This window comes from Grampus griseus (assembly GCF_964374135.1).
Source record: "Grampus griseus genome assembly, chromosome: 2".
NCBI classification, from domain to species: Eukaryota; Metazoa; Chordata; class Mammalia; order Artiodactyla; family Delphinidae; genus Grampus; species Grampus griseus.
This window is the reverse complement of record NC_139018.1, coordinates 82,826,571-82,838,954: the sequence shown is the minus strand read 5'-3', so window position 1 is coordinate 82,838,954 and position 12,384 is coordinate 82,826,571.

The following is a 12,384-nucleotide window of genomic DNA, read 5'->3' as shown; positions in this document are numbered from 1 at the left end:
CTGCATCATTTTTAAAATCTTTTAATTGTGCATGTGAATTTGTGGTACGTGTGTCAGGGGGAGTGTGGTTGTACTGTTTGCAGCAAAATGAAGGATGTGTTGGTAACACCAAATGCCTAGATTACTTTGGTCTTCACTTACAAAGAGATTCTGCATTATGCTTCTTTTGCATGAACAGAAAATGTTGTCTGTCCTCTGCCAGTTCATAATGTGTTGCAGGCAAATACTAGAAGCCATTTCTTTTTTGTTTGCTTGTTTCAACCCAAAGGCCCTATACTAAATGTTTCCTTTTGCTTGTTGAAAACTGTCATAAAAAATGTTCACTTACTCTCTCATTAGAGACAGTTAACTTTGGTTAACAATGTTGTAGGCACTGCTAGGTTGGGGAGTAAAAAGGGTGGCAGATAGAATTTAAAAGAAGGCTATGTTTATAGGTGGTTTCTTTGTAAGTCGGTTTCTAGGTAAATAGCAAGGTAGATGCCATCCAGAGAGACCATGTAGACTCAGTGGATGAATAGTGGTTTTGCAGGACCCTGTGTCTGTTTCCCCATCATTATGCAAACACTGGGTGAGCAGCATTATTTGACACAGGCTGCTGGAAGGGCCAGTGCATGCATGGGTGCCTGTCCTCTTGGCTTCCTATAGAAAAGAGATGCTTGGACTGGAGCACAGTTGGACACCCTGAGGATCTGGGCTTCAGCCTCTGACAACCTGAGCTTAGGTGCCAGCTGTTTAAAGGGGAGTTCTGGGAAATGCCAGCTGCCGTGATCTAGAGATCTTGGGACCCTCAGATCTGGGAGAAGTTGAGTTTGGGCATAGAAGGCTCCCACTTGCTGGCTGGTGAGTCTCGGGTACCAGCTAGCTGTTGTCAGTTAACTGAGAGATAACCCTGGGGTCATGAGAGAATCCTGTCTGTCTGCATACCCATCTCTGAATTGAAATCTTGTTGCTGTCTTCTTGATGAACTATGAGTTGGTATAATAGCATACAACAGATAAATATGATTGCTTTTTAAAAAATTAGGCTCAGCTATGATTAAAGTAGAAGTCTGTGCCATGGCGTGTTGGTAAATGTTTAACAACTGGCTGGGGGTGGGGGGTATAAACAGAAAAGTTGTGATTTATGGATTTTGCCAGTTTCCTTGTCTAAAAACTCTGATTATGGCCAATTTCAAGCTGCTAAGTAGGAACACTGAATATAAAATTGGGAAGAAACACACATAATCAGCTCCTGCAAGGTGGTGCTAGCCAGTACCCCATTGATGCCATGGGTCATTTTTCAGTGTCAGATATCATCAGCTTCAGCTAGTTATATCTTTATTCACTATGATCAACAAGCCAGGGCAATGTGTTTCCATTTGAATTTTGATTACTTATTTTTGGTGCCCAGCTGTGGGACAGTATTTTATAGTTTAGCCTTTTAAAGATTCTACTTTTATAAACATTGAGAAAGGAACAAAATAATACCACTGAGAAGAAATGATTCTGTTCTGCCAACTGTGATAAATATCTTTACATGTGTTAGAATAGAACCATCCTATTTTAGTTGCACTAGGATCTTCATTTAAAAAGGAACGTGTAGGCTGAAACTTTTAGCTCTTATTTAACTACAGCATGTCTTTGAGTATTTTTCAGGCCACCTCTCTTTTCACTGCAAATCAGGTGAACTCTACGTAGGAGACAGAGTATAGAATTATGAAGGAGTGGATGTTAATCTAGTGTCTAATTTGAGAGCGGCACTTCGGAGGTCTCTACAAATCTCCTCTAATCGTAAAATCCCCAGAGAGAAAGATTACATAATTTATGTTATTCAGTTAGATTTAGCAGCTCTTGGCCTATTGGGTAGCAAGAGACCTTCGGGGAGAGAAGTTGAGCCAGGAAGGCTTCAGCTATGGCCTAATAACCCCAATCCTGGGCCTCTGGTGCCAGCTGACCTCTGGGAAAGAGAGCTTGCCATTTCTTTTAGCATCTGCTCCAGTGTCAACTCACACTGACCAGTCATTTTAGGGGTGTCTCTCTACTTGGGTGGCCTTGTCCTAATTTTTTTCTTATTTAGGGAATTTCCCTTTTTCCCTCCATTTCCTAACAGGGAAACCTCCCTTTATCCTTGCCCAACCTTCACTGACTTTTTGGAGACAGCTTAACCAACCTCCCTTATCGGTTCTCATTGAAATAGCCTCTCTCTGGATGGTGACTTATTTGCACGTAGAGCTGACAAATGGCTGTTTGATATTTATATGTTGTAAGTATTCAGCCCGTAAGTGAGATATTTGAGGGACATAAGTGGGTCTGATTCCTTGAACTGTGACCTGTGTAGGCTAGACCTAGGCATCACTAGGGCTTGCAGGGAATCAACTAGTACCCCAAAGAGAAGGTGGATCAGAGTGAATGACACTCTACTTTAGCGAGTACCAGGAATTCATAAAATCTCTGCAAAGAGGAGGATCCTTTCCTAACTTTGAATTCAGAGTGAGAGCTAATGGTCTGGAAAGGCAGGGAGGACGCAAGGAATGAATTGCTGAGGTTCTGGTGGTATACCAACTGCCAATATTTTCATGTTAACTTTTGCTCTGAGTTTTTCATCTGATGACTTCCAGGCCTGACCCCTGCCTTCTCAGCTGTGCTGAGCTGAGATTGCTCACTGCCTTTGCCTTTAGTTGCAGTATGTCAAGATCTTGTGCTCTAGTCGCAAGGTCCCTGGAGTCCTCTGAGCTAGCTGCAGAACTATAAAAAGTAAATGAAAGACAAAATTATAGGGAAACTCATCCTTAGACATGCCTCTTGCCCCACCCCGAGAAGGACTTACTTCACCTCTAGTCAGTGATCACATGTGAGAAAGAAAAAAAGGCAACAGTAAAAACTCCCAGTGCTGACAAGGGTCTTGCAGCACTTGCCCTGCTGATGCTGTCTCCACTTAAGAGTTCAGGAGAAATTCATGGTGGCAAAATGACCTTGCAAAATCAAACATTATGTCCGATCTGAGGGATGACTGAGTGAGCGCTGGGAATGAGGTATCCATGTTCTAAACCCGTGAGAAAGTCAGTCAGTTGTGGTTTTGTTGAACACTTTGGTTTATTTCTCCCAAAGGAGCAAGAAAAATCCATCCCAGTGATCTTTACCCTCAAGCAGTTTCATTGCTTTTTATTAATTGAAGGCCACACACTTAAGTTCCTGGCCTCACTGAACTCAAATGGTCCAGCCATGGGACATATTTATCCAATATGGAAGAGTGGACATCTCGACAAGCCTTTCCAAGCTACAGTGGCAGAGAAACAACCAGAATTCAGACAATCTTGATAATCCAGGACCCCAGACAACCCTAGACAAATTGCATTCTCTGTGGCAGTTTTGCTGTCTCTCTCTCCCATCTGCGTCTCTCCAGAATCTTCCTTTTCTTATTTTACTTAGAGTTTACATGTGATAATTCTCAAAACCATATAAATTGAGATATAGATCATTCTTCTAGACAAGGTTATTCACACAAGGTTTCAGGAGCAATTTGAAGTTAAATATTAATTCTTTGCTGTGTATTAACATAAGAATGGAAGGGTGCCTTTTACTAATGTAAAAACTGCTACTTTTTTTGACAAATGTCAGCAACATATGCTCTCCTAGACTTCAAAGAAGGCATGAGCTTTATTTTCAGAGATGCTGCCCTGAATCCTTTTGGGAACAAAGGAGGGTATAAGTAAGTAGAATATTTCCAAGAATCATTAGTCCATCTCAGGAAAAGGGTGTGGTATGTCTGCAGAATTTCTTTCCTAATTCTACCCATTCTAGGTAGAACTTTTTGGTTGGAGTTACTTACAGAAATGCAGTCACTTTGTCCACATGGACATTTACTTGGTGCATGAATCCGGGTATGTGATGGAATTGGGTAGAGTGAAGTAAAACCATCTGAAGAGAGAACCAGAGAAAAGTAAAGGCAGGAAGGGGTGACTTGGATAAGAAATGGGAGAGGGTGGGTGTTGTCTGTGGAGGTTGACCGTCACGAAGAAAATGGTTGGAAATCAGGGAGAGCACTTTCCTCCTAGAGGATGAGTGACGATGAGAAAGTGGTACAGGCCTGAGATGAGACTCAGCCAGGGGCACCATTTGAAGTTTGACAAGCCTAGACTGAGCCACATGTGGTGTGGCTGTACCTTATATGGGGGGCCTCTGCTTCGTGCCCTCTAGGAAAGGGGTTTTTGTTTGAGAAACAGCTCACAGCATGCATGAAGCTCTGAAAACTCATAGAGGAGACTCGCTAAATAGGATAAACAGAAAGCCCAGTCCCAAGGGCAGTCCACAGGAGGAAATCTTGCTTTTTCCTTGTTTGGTAGCAATAGAACTAACCAGAAGCTAAAAGACCAAGTTCCAGTATCTGCCTCTAGAGACTAAGTCTAGACTTTTTTTTTCCCTCAGAAACCATAGGTGAGAACCACACATTCTGTCTAATGTGGCTGTTGTTTCTAACTGAGGCCAGCTACGCTGAGCAAGCCTTTCCCGTCTAAGTGGTAAGAAAAAGAGTTTATATTATCATTGCTTGTCTTTTCTCAAATTTTAGGGACTTACATATTTATTAGTAAGCTTTAATATACTTCCATTGCCATTTAGAAAAATATGCTCTTAATATCTCAATCTTGTAGGTGTGGGGATTAGGAAGTTTTAATAATGTCACCTTCCAACCTAACGATATATCGCTAAGCCTCAAGTTTATTCCTTATAAAAAGGTTGGCATAAACAAAACAATTACAGAGTCTGTGCACCTCTGCCTGTCATCGTGCCAAGAGGAGCAAAGGGAAGAGGCAGTGAGAGTCCTGTAGTGGCATCCCTGTCCATTCCTAAGCAAACTACTAGCCCCATGCTGTGCTCCACTTTCTGTGTTCATGGTGTGGAGAAGAGCTTATCTCTCCTGTAGTATCTCTGGAGTTTATGAATAAGAAAAAGGGTAACAGAAGCACTCATTTAAAATTTTACATATTCTACCAAGTGGCCTTAGTCTTCCTCATGTATATTTGGTTTGCTGCATAGATTAGGAAAGTTATCTCTGATCTCTTTGACTTGTCTACAAACACTGTAAGTAAGTACATTTCTTTAGTGGGAGCTGAGTAAATATTATGGACTTACAAAATAGGAAAACATGTAATCATGGCTACAATTGCGGGTGAGACCTAAGTGTTGTTACAACTAGTATTTGCAGAGTGATTTATAATCTGTAAAGCACTTGTGTATCCTTGTTTGCATTATGCATTCAGGTTTCCTGAAGGGTACTCATTTTCATTTAATGCAATATTCCTAAGGGAAGCTTGAGAAAAACTTACTGCCCCTAATGAGATCCAACCACCCTTCTGGTTTCCTGTTACTCCATTCCCACAGTGACCGTGTCCAGAAAAGAGCTGGATTTTTATATCAGTCAGGAAAGACTAAGTTAGCTGCACGGTAACAAACCCCCAAGTCTCTGGTTATTAACAGCCAAGACTTATTCCTCACTTAATGCTTTGTGATCATCATGGGTCAACTGGGAGCTCTTCTCTACCTGCTAATTCTCAGGGGCACAGGCTCATGGCAGCTCCATACTGTGGAGCATCATCAGTCATGGTGGCAGCGGTTGGCATTGTGGAAATTCACACAGTGGCTCTTTAAGGCTTCCACCTGATATGACACATGTCGCTTCCACTCACTTTGTGACCCTGCCTGTCCTGGTACCTGTTGGTTTCATTGGCCACTTAGCCACCCCTCACTTCAAGGATCTGGGGACTCTAACTCTACCATAGAGTTGGAGGAGACTTACTAAATAGGATAAACAGAAAGACCAGTACCAAGGGCAATCCACAGGAGGAAATCTTGCTTATGAAACCGACTTTCATAAATAGGTCTTGTGGATAACCAGAGACTTCGGGGTTTGTTATATTGCAGCTAACCTTTCACAACTTCTCTACTCCTTACATTCTTAACTGGGCCAAGTTAACTACCTATGAAAGTTGCTGTGAGATTAAATCAAGTGTTACTTGTTTGGCCTACAGTATGCCTCAATGTATGTGAAATACAAACACAGATTCATAAGCATGACTACCAAGGGTGTGGCAGTATATACAATGATAATAATGCTTAATATCCACATAGAAATTTATATCTTCCAGAATAGTTTTAATTACATTAATCTCATGTAATCCTTAGTTAACCTTTGTGACATAAGTTAGAGCTAGCAAAGGGCCAAATGAAAAAGAAACTAGACTGAATTGAGACAGGTGTGACTGTCATGACTACCATAGATGGCTTCAAGGAGGTCAAGTGATCCTTGAGCCAATATTTGATGGAAGACATTCACTTCAGTTCAGAAATAACTACTGAATGCAAAGTGTGTATTGTACATCTACTGTGCAGCCCATGCTATGTCAAGCCTTGGAATGAGGGTTACAAGTGTTGTCACAGAGAAGCATGGGGTATCAGGCAGTAGAGTGGCATTTGCTTGGCTGGCTTAGTGTCCCACCCATCACTCATCAATGATATCACTTCTAGCAGCCAGTGCCTCGAAGGTTTAATGTTATCTCCTGTAGGAAGGTTGTTTTGCAATTTCAGCAAAAACTTTTCTTCATTGTGTTTCCAAAAATGTGAGTATGTCATTGCTAAGACAAGTTTAGGACAGTTCAAATGAAACTAAGAGACGCTGACTTTGAGTGAATATTTATGCTCATGGTTAATTACATGCACTTTCACATGAGACAGACCAGGGTTCCAGCCCCAGCTGCTTCTACATAAACTGTGTGATCCCAAGAAGGTTGTTTAACTTCAGTTTCCTCCTTGTGAAAGGGGACAAAAATAATACTTACCCTTTTAGTTTGTTTTGACAATTCAAATGTTACCTATTATACTAATTATTCCAATCTGGAACTTTAAAAATATATCAGTTTATTAAAATAACTAGCAAATATTAAGATGACATTTCTTTAGAGCAATTTATTAGGAGAGAGTTTTCTGTTCCTTTGCCCTGTTTCTAAAAACTTCTCCACAGCACATTTTCTCTCTCACATATTTCTCTAATATTTATCTTTGTTTCTTTCTGATTTGGGAAGAAAAATCAAGAAATCAAAAGATGCATCCCTTTGATTTCAGGGGTAAAATAAAGGAAACAGAAATGAAACCACAGGGTCTTAAAGAAAAACTTTGTTGCTGTTGTTATTTATGCTTTATTTTGATTTGCTCCTTTTAAAATAAGTTCAAAATCTCTTGTTTAACACAACCTTACCATGTATTTCAATTTTAGTTTTTCATTCTCCAGATTAGAAGTCCTTTATATGTATCTCCTAACTGGTACTACAAAACTTCCCGCTCCTGGCTCCCAGACACTTGCTGAACATTTAATTGCTGAAATTCCTCTTTAGATTTGAGGACATCCATGAGTTTGGACTTCTTGCTTCTTTTGGTGCTTCTTTCTCCCCGACTTTTGCTGCTTTTCATGTAAACATTTCTAGGCTGCCTCACATGGATTCCTGTATGGTTTCCCCCTACAAACTTGTTTTGAACCTGAATACTTTCCATTTAGGACCGTTCCATGTTTCCTATCCCTCGGCCAATTTAGACCCAATGCCCTAGTGTTCTTTCCATTCCGTGAGTTGGGTGAAAGCTGACAGGAGGTGACTAATGGATGGGCAGCTCGCTTCAAACTATACTGTTGCAACACTGAGAGTGATATCTTGCAAAAAAATAAAAAATAAAATAACGAGCCTTCCATCTTGTGGGAACCCTCTCCTTTCTCTGGACCTCCTCCTGGGCAATGGAAACCCTCCCAGCAGACTGAGTCGGCTAACACAGCAACTTCTCTATATGCTGTTTCCCGAGTTGGGTTCCCTCTGCCCGTTCCTAACAAAATGTCTTTCAGAGACTAGACGTTGCTCACTGCTCTGCCAGGCTCTGTGTGAATGATATTGTGCATGTGTGTGTATGTGTGTGTGTGTGATTTTAAGAAGGTAAAGAAAAGAAGGACCAGAGCCCTAATGGCAACTGGGTAAAGCTTAGTTTGGAGATGTATAAAGGGGTCAGAGGTGCTTTATTCCTTAGTTTTGCTTCTGAAGAGTCTCCTCCACGAGCATTTCATACTGAGTTTTGGAGATGATGCCATGTGTTAATGCCTTAGACCAAGCCTGAACTCCATACTTCAAACCTTCCTCCTCAATGCTATGTGGATAGAACCAAAACTCAGTCTAATCCTCCCAGAGGCCAAAATGTTTGAGAAGATTCACTTTAGAATTGTTCATAGAAAAATGTGAAAGTAGGCCATAGTTTTATGTTAAAAATAAAATCTGCTACATTTTATTTGGGTACAAATGGGTCACAGTACTGTTTGTTTTTAACTGGCTCACCTTTGAAATAAAGATCAGCTCCATCAGAATACCAGCAAGTGTCTCCTTTAGGCTCTATAATTTCTTTTAGAATTTAGAAAACTATAAAGGATTCCCAAATTTCCCAAATAAAACTACTTGAGCTTTGAGTTCATTGCTAACTATTGAATCAACTGTGGAAGCAAGTCTTGGGGAAATATTAGAGACAAAATTTGGCAGATGAACTCATAGAAAATATGTGACTTGAAATTTATTCAGAAATTAGAGAGAGAAAATATGTGGCATTCCTGTTGTCCTCCACTACCCCTCACTCATGGAGGTCCTAATAACCAAGCTCCATGCATCTCATGGGCATCCTTCTCAGGGCAGTTTGCCAGTGGTCTGGAGAGGACCACTAAACTTCAGGATAGGCCTGAATTGTTCAGCTGAAGACTTGAGGTAATTGTCTCCACAGCAGCTACTAGAAGATTGTCCTGAAGTGACTTTATCTGCCTTTCCCAGGCCATTACATGGCTATCACAACCCATTTCCAGAAACTGGAGCCCCTGTGGCTCTGGGGCTCTATTTTAATTTCTCACATTTCTCTAATTCATCTTGATTGGGAAGGAGAATTTGGCATCATTGAATATGAAATGAGAATATAACGTGTTCATGCTTTAAGTATCAAACTGGACACCCTGTCTCGCAGGAAGTCCACTGGGAATCTCCAAGTTTAGTTAAATGACTCTTATGATATAATTTCACTGTATCACTTAGCACAGTACATTGGAATAATTGGTCAGTCTATGTGCCTATCACATCTAGACTACATGGCCTTTGAAGGCAGGTAGGATTGTATTGTTAATCAGGGCCAAGCCAGATCTGAAGCTGTGCTCTCCTTAGAAATCAGGCCTGCTTAGAGAACAAAATGTCAGGCTCCTCAGCTATCTGTTTGCATAAGTGACCAAGAGGACCCTTGGGAAAGAACTTGCCCTAAGAAAAGAAGGAACTAAGATATACCCAGTTCATGCCAAGAGCAGTGATGATTCTGAGCACTGTAACTGAACCATAGATTCTCAGCAACTCCAGGCTTTTGTTTGAGATTTAGGATAAATTTGAGTTAAAAAAATAAAAGCAAGCTAAAACCACAAAGAGTTGTTTTAGTGACATCTCTTAAGAATGTTGAGGGTTCCAGGTTTTGGTAACATGAGTGCTAGAATCTGGGCATGCCTCCTGTAATATTGGGTACTAGTAGTCTCTGTGCAGGCCTTAGGCACAGGTGGAGATGGGGGACCCTGGCTCTGTGGCTCGGCTCTGGAGAGGAGGAGAAGAACAGACATCACATGGTAGCCCAGATGCTCAATACACAAAACACCTGCCAGTCACCTGTAAGGACTTCCAGAAATGTCTGGGAGGAATTTGAGAGATGTTTGAAGTTCCCCCAAAATGTTAGAGGTCAGAACCAGAGAAGTAGTGGTGTTTCCTCATGTTTATCTTGCGGGTAGGATGGCCTAGAAAATACAAATATTTTGTGATCAGTTCTTTGGTGTCAAGGACAGCATCTTACACATAGAAGTTTAGAGTTTTTAATCGGTTAATTATTGGCAATAGGCATTATTATTATTTTTTTTTAATTTAGAGCTTTTTTTAACATCTTTATTGTAGTATAATTGCTTTACAATGGTGTGTTAGTTTCTGCTTTATAACAAAGTGAATCAGTTATACATATACATATGTCCCCATATCTCTTCCCTCTTGTGTCTCCCTCCCTCCCACCCAACCTATCCCACCCCTCTAGGTGGTCACAAAGCACCGAGCTGATCTCCCTGTGCTTTGCGGCTGCTTCCCACTAGCTATCTATTTTAGGTTTGGTAGTGTATATATGTCCATGCCTTTCTCTCGCTTTGTCACAGCTTACCCTTCCCCCTCCCCATATCCTCAAGTCCATTCTCTAGTAGGTCTGTGTCTTTATTCCTGTCTTACCCCTAGGTTCTTCATGACATTTTTTTTTTCTTAAATTCCATATATATGTGTTAGCATATGGTATTTGTCTTTCTCTTTCTGACTTACTTCACTCTGTATGACAGACTCTAGGTCTACCCGCCTCATTACAAATAGCTCAATTTCCATTCCTTTTATGGCTGAGTAATATTCCATTGTATATATGTGCCACATCTTCTTTATCCATTCATCCAACGATGGACACTTAGGTTGTTTCCATCTCCGGACTATTGTAAATAGAGTTGCAATGAACATTTTGGTACATGACTCTTTTTGAATTATGGTTTTCTCAGGGTATATGCCCAGTAGTGGGATTGCTGGGTCGTATGGTAGTTCTATTTTTAGTTTTTTAAGGAACCTCCATACTGTTCTCCATAGTGGCTGTACCAATTCACATTCTCACCAGCAGTGCAAGAGTGTTCCCTTTTCTCCACACCCTCTCCAGCATTTACTGTTTCTAGATTTTTTCATGATGGCCATTCTGAGTGGTGTGAGATGATATCTCATTGTAGTTTTGGTTTGCATTTCTCTAATGATTAATGATGTTGAGCATTCTTTCATGTGTTTGTTGGCAGTCTGTATATCTTCTTTGGAGAAATGTCTATTTAGGTCTTCTGCCCATTTTTGGATTGGGTTGTTTGTTTTTTTGTTATTAAGCTGCATGAGCTGCTTATAAATTTTGGAGATTAATCCCTTATCAGTTGCTTCATTTGCAAATATTTTCTCTCATTCTGAGGGTTGTCTTTTGGTCTTGTTTTTGGTTTCCTTTGCTGTGCAAAAGCTTTGAAGTTTCATTAGGTCCCATTTGTTTATTTTTGTTTTTATTTCCATTTCTCTAGGAGGTGGGTCAAAAAGGATCTTGCTGTGATTTATGTCATAGAGTGTTCTGCCTATGTTTTCCTCTAAGAGTTTGATAGTTTCTGGCCTTACATTTAGGTCTTTAATCCATTTTGAGCTTATTTTTGTGTATGGTGTTAGGGAGTGATCTAATCTCATACTTTTACATGTACCTGTCCAGTTTTCCCAGCACCACTTATTGAAGAGGCTGTCCTTTCTCCACTGTACATTCCTGCCTCCTTTATCAAAGATAAGGTGACCATATGTGTGTGGGTTTATCTCTGGGCTTTCTATCCTGTTCCATTGATCTATCTTTCTGTTTTTGTGCCAGTACCATACTGTCTTGATGACTGTAGCTTTGTAGTATAGTCTGAAGTCAGGGAGCCTGATTCCTCCAGCTCCGTTTTTCGTTCTCAAGATTGCTTTGGCTGTTCGGGGTCTTTTGTGTTTCCATACAAGTTGTGAAACTTTTTGTTCTAGTTCTCTGAAAAATGCCAGTTGTAGTTTGATAGGGATTGCATTGAATCTGTAGATTGCTTTGGGTAGTAGAGTCATTTTCACAATATTGATTCTTCCAATCCAAGAACATGGTATATCTCTCCATCTATTTGTATCAAATTTAATTTCTTTCATCAGTGTCTTATAATTTTCTGCATACAGGTCTTTTGTCTTCTTAGGTAGGTTTATTCCTAGATATTTTATTCTTTCTGCTGCAGTGGTAAATGGGAGTGTTTTATTGACTTCACTTTCAGATTTTTCATCATTAGTGTGTAGGAATGCCAGAGATTTCTGTGCATTAATATTGTATCCTGGTACTTTACCAAATTCATTGATTAGCTCTAGTAGTTTTCTGGTAGCATCTTTAGCATTCTCTATATATAGTACCATGTAATCTGCAAACAGTGACAGCTTTACTTCTTCTTTTCCAATTTGGATTCCTTTTATTTCCTTTTTTTCTCTGATTGCTGTGGCTAAAACTTCCAAAACTATGTTGAATAATAGTGCTGAATGTGGGCAACCTTGTCTTGTTGCTGATCTTAGTGGAAATGGTTTCACTTTTTCACCATTGAGGACGATGTTGGCTGTGGGTTTGTCATATATGGCCTTTATTATGTTGAGGAAAGTTCCCTCTGTGCCTGCTTTCTGCAGGGTTTTTATCATAAATGGGCGTTGAATTTTGTGAAAAGCTTTCTCTGCATCTATTGAGATGATCATATGCTTTTTCTCCTTCAATTTGTTAATGTGGT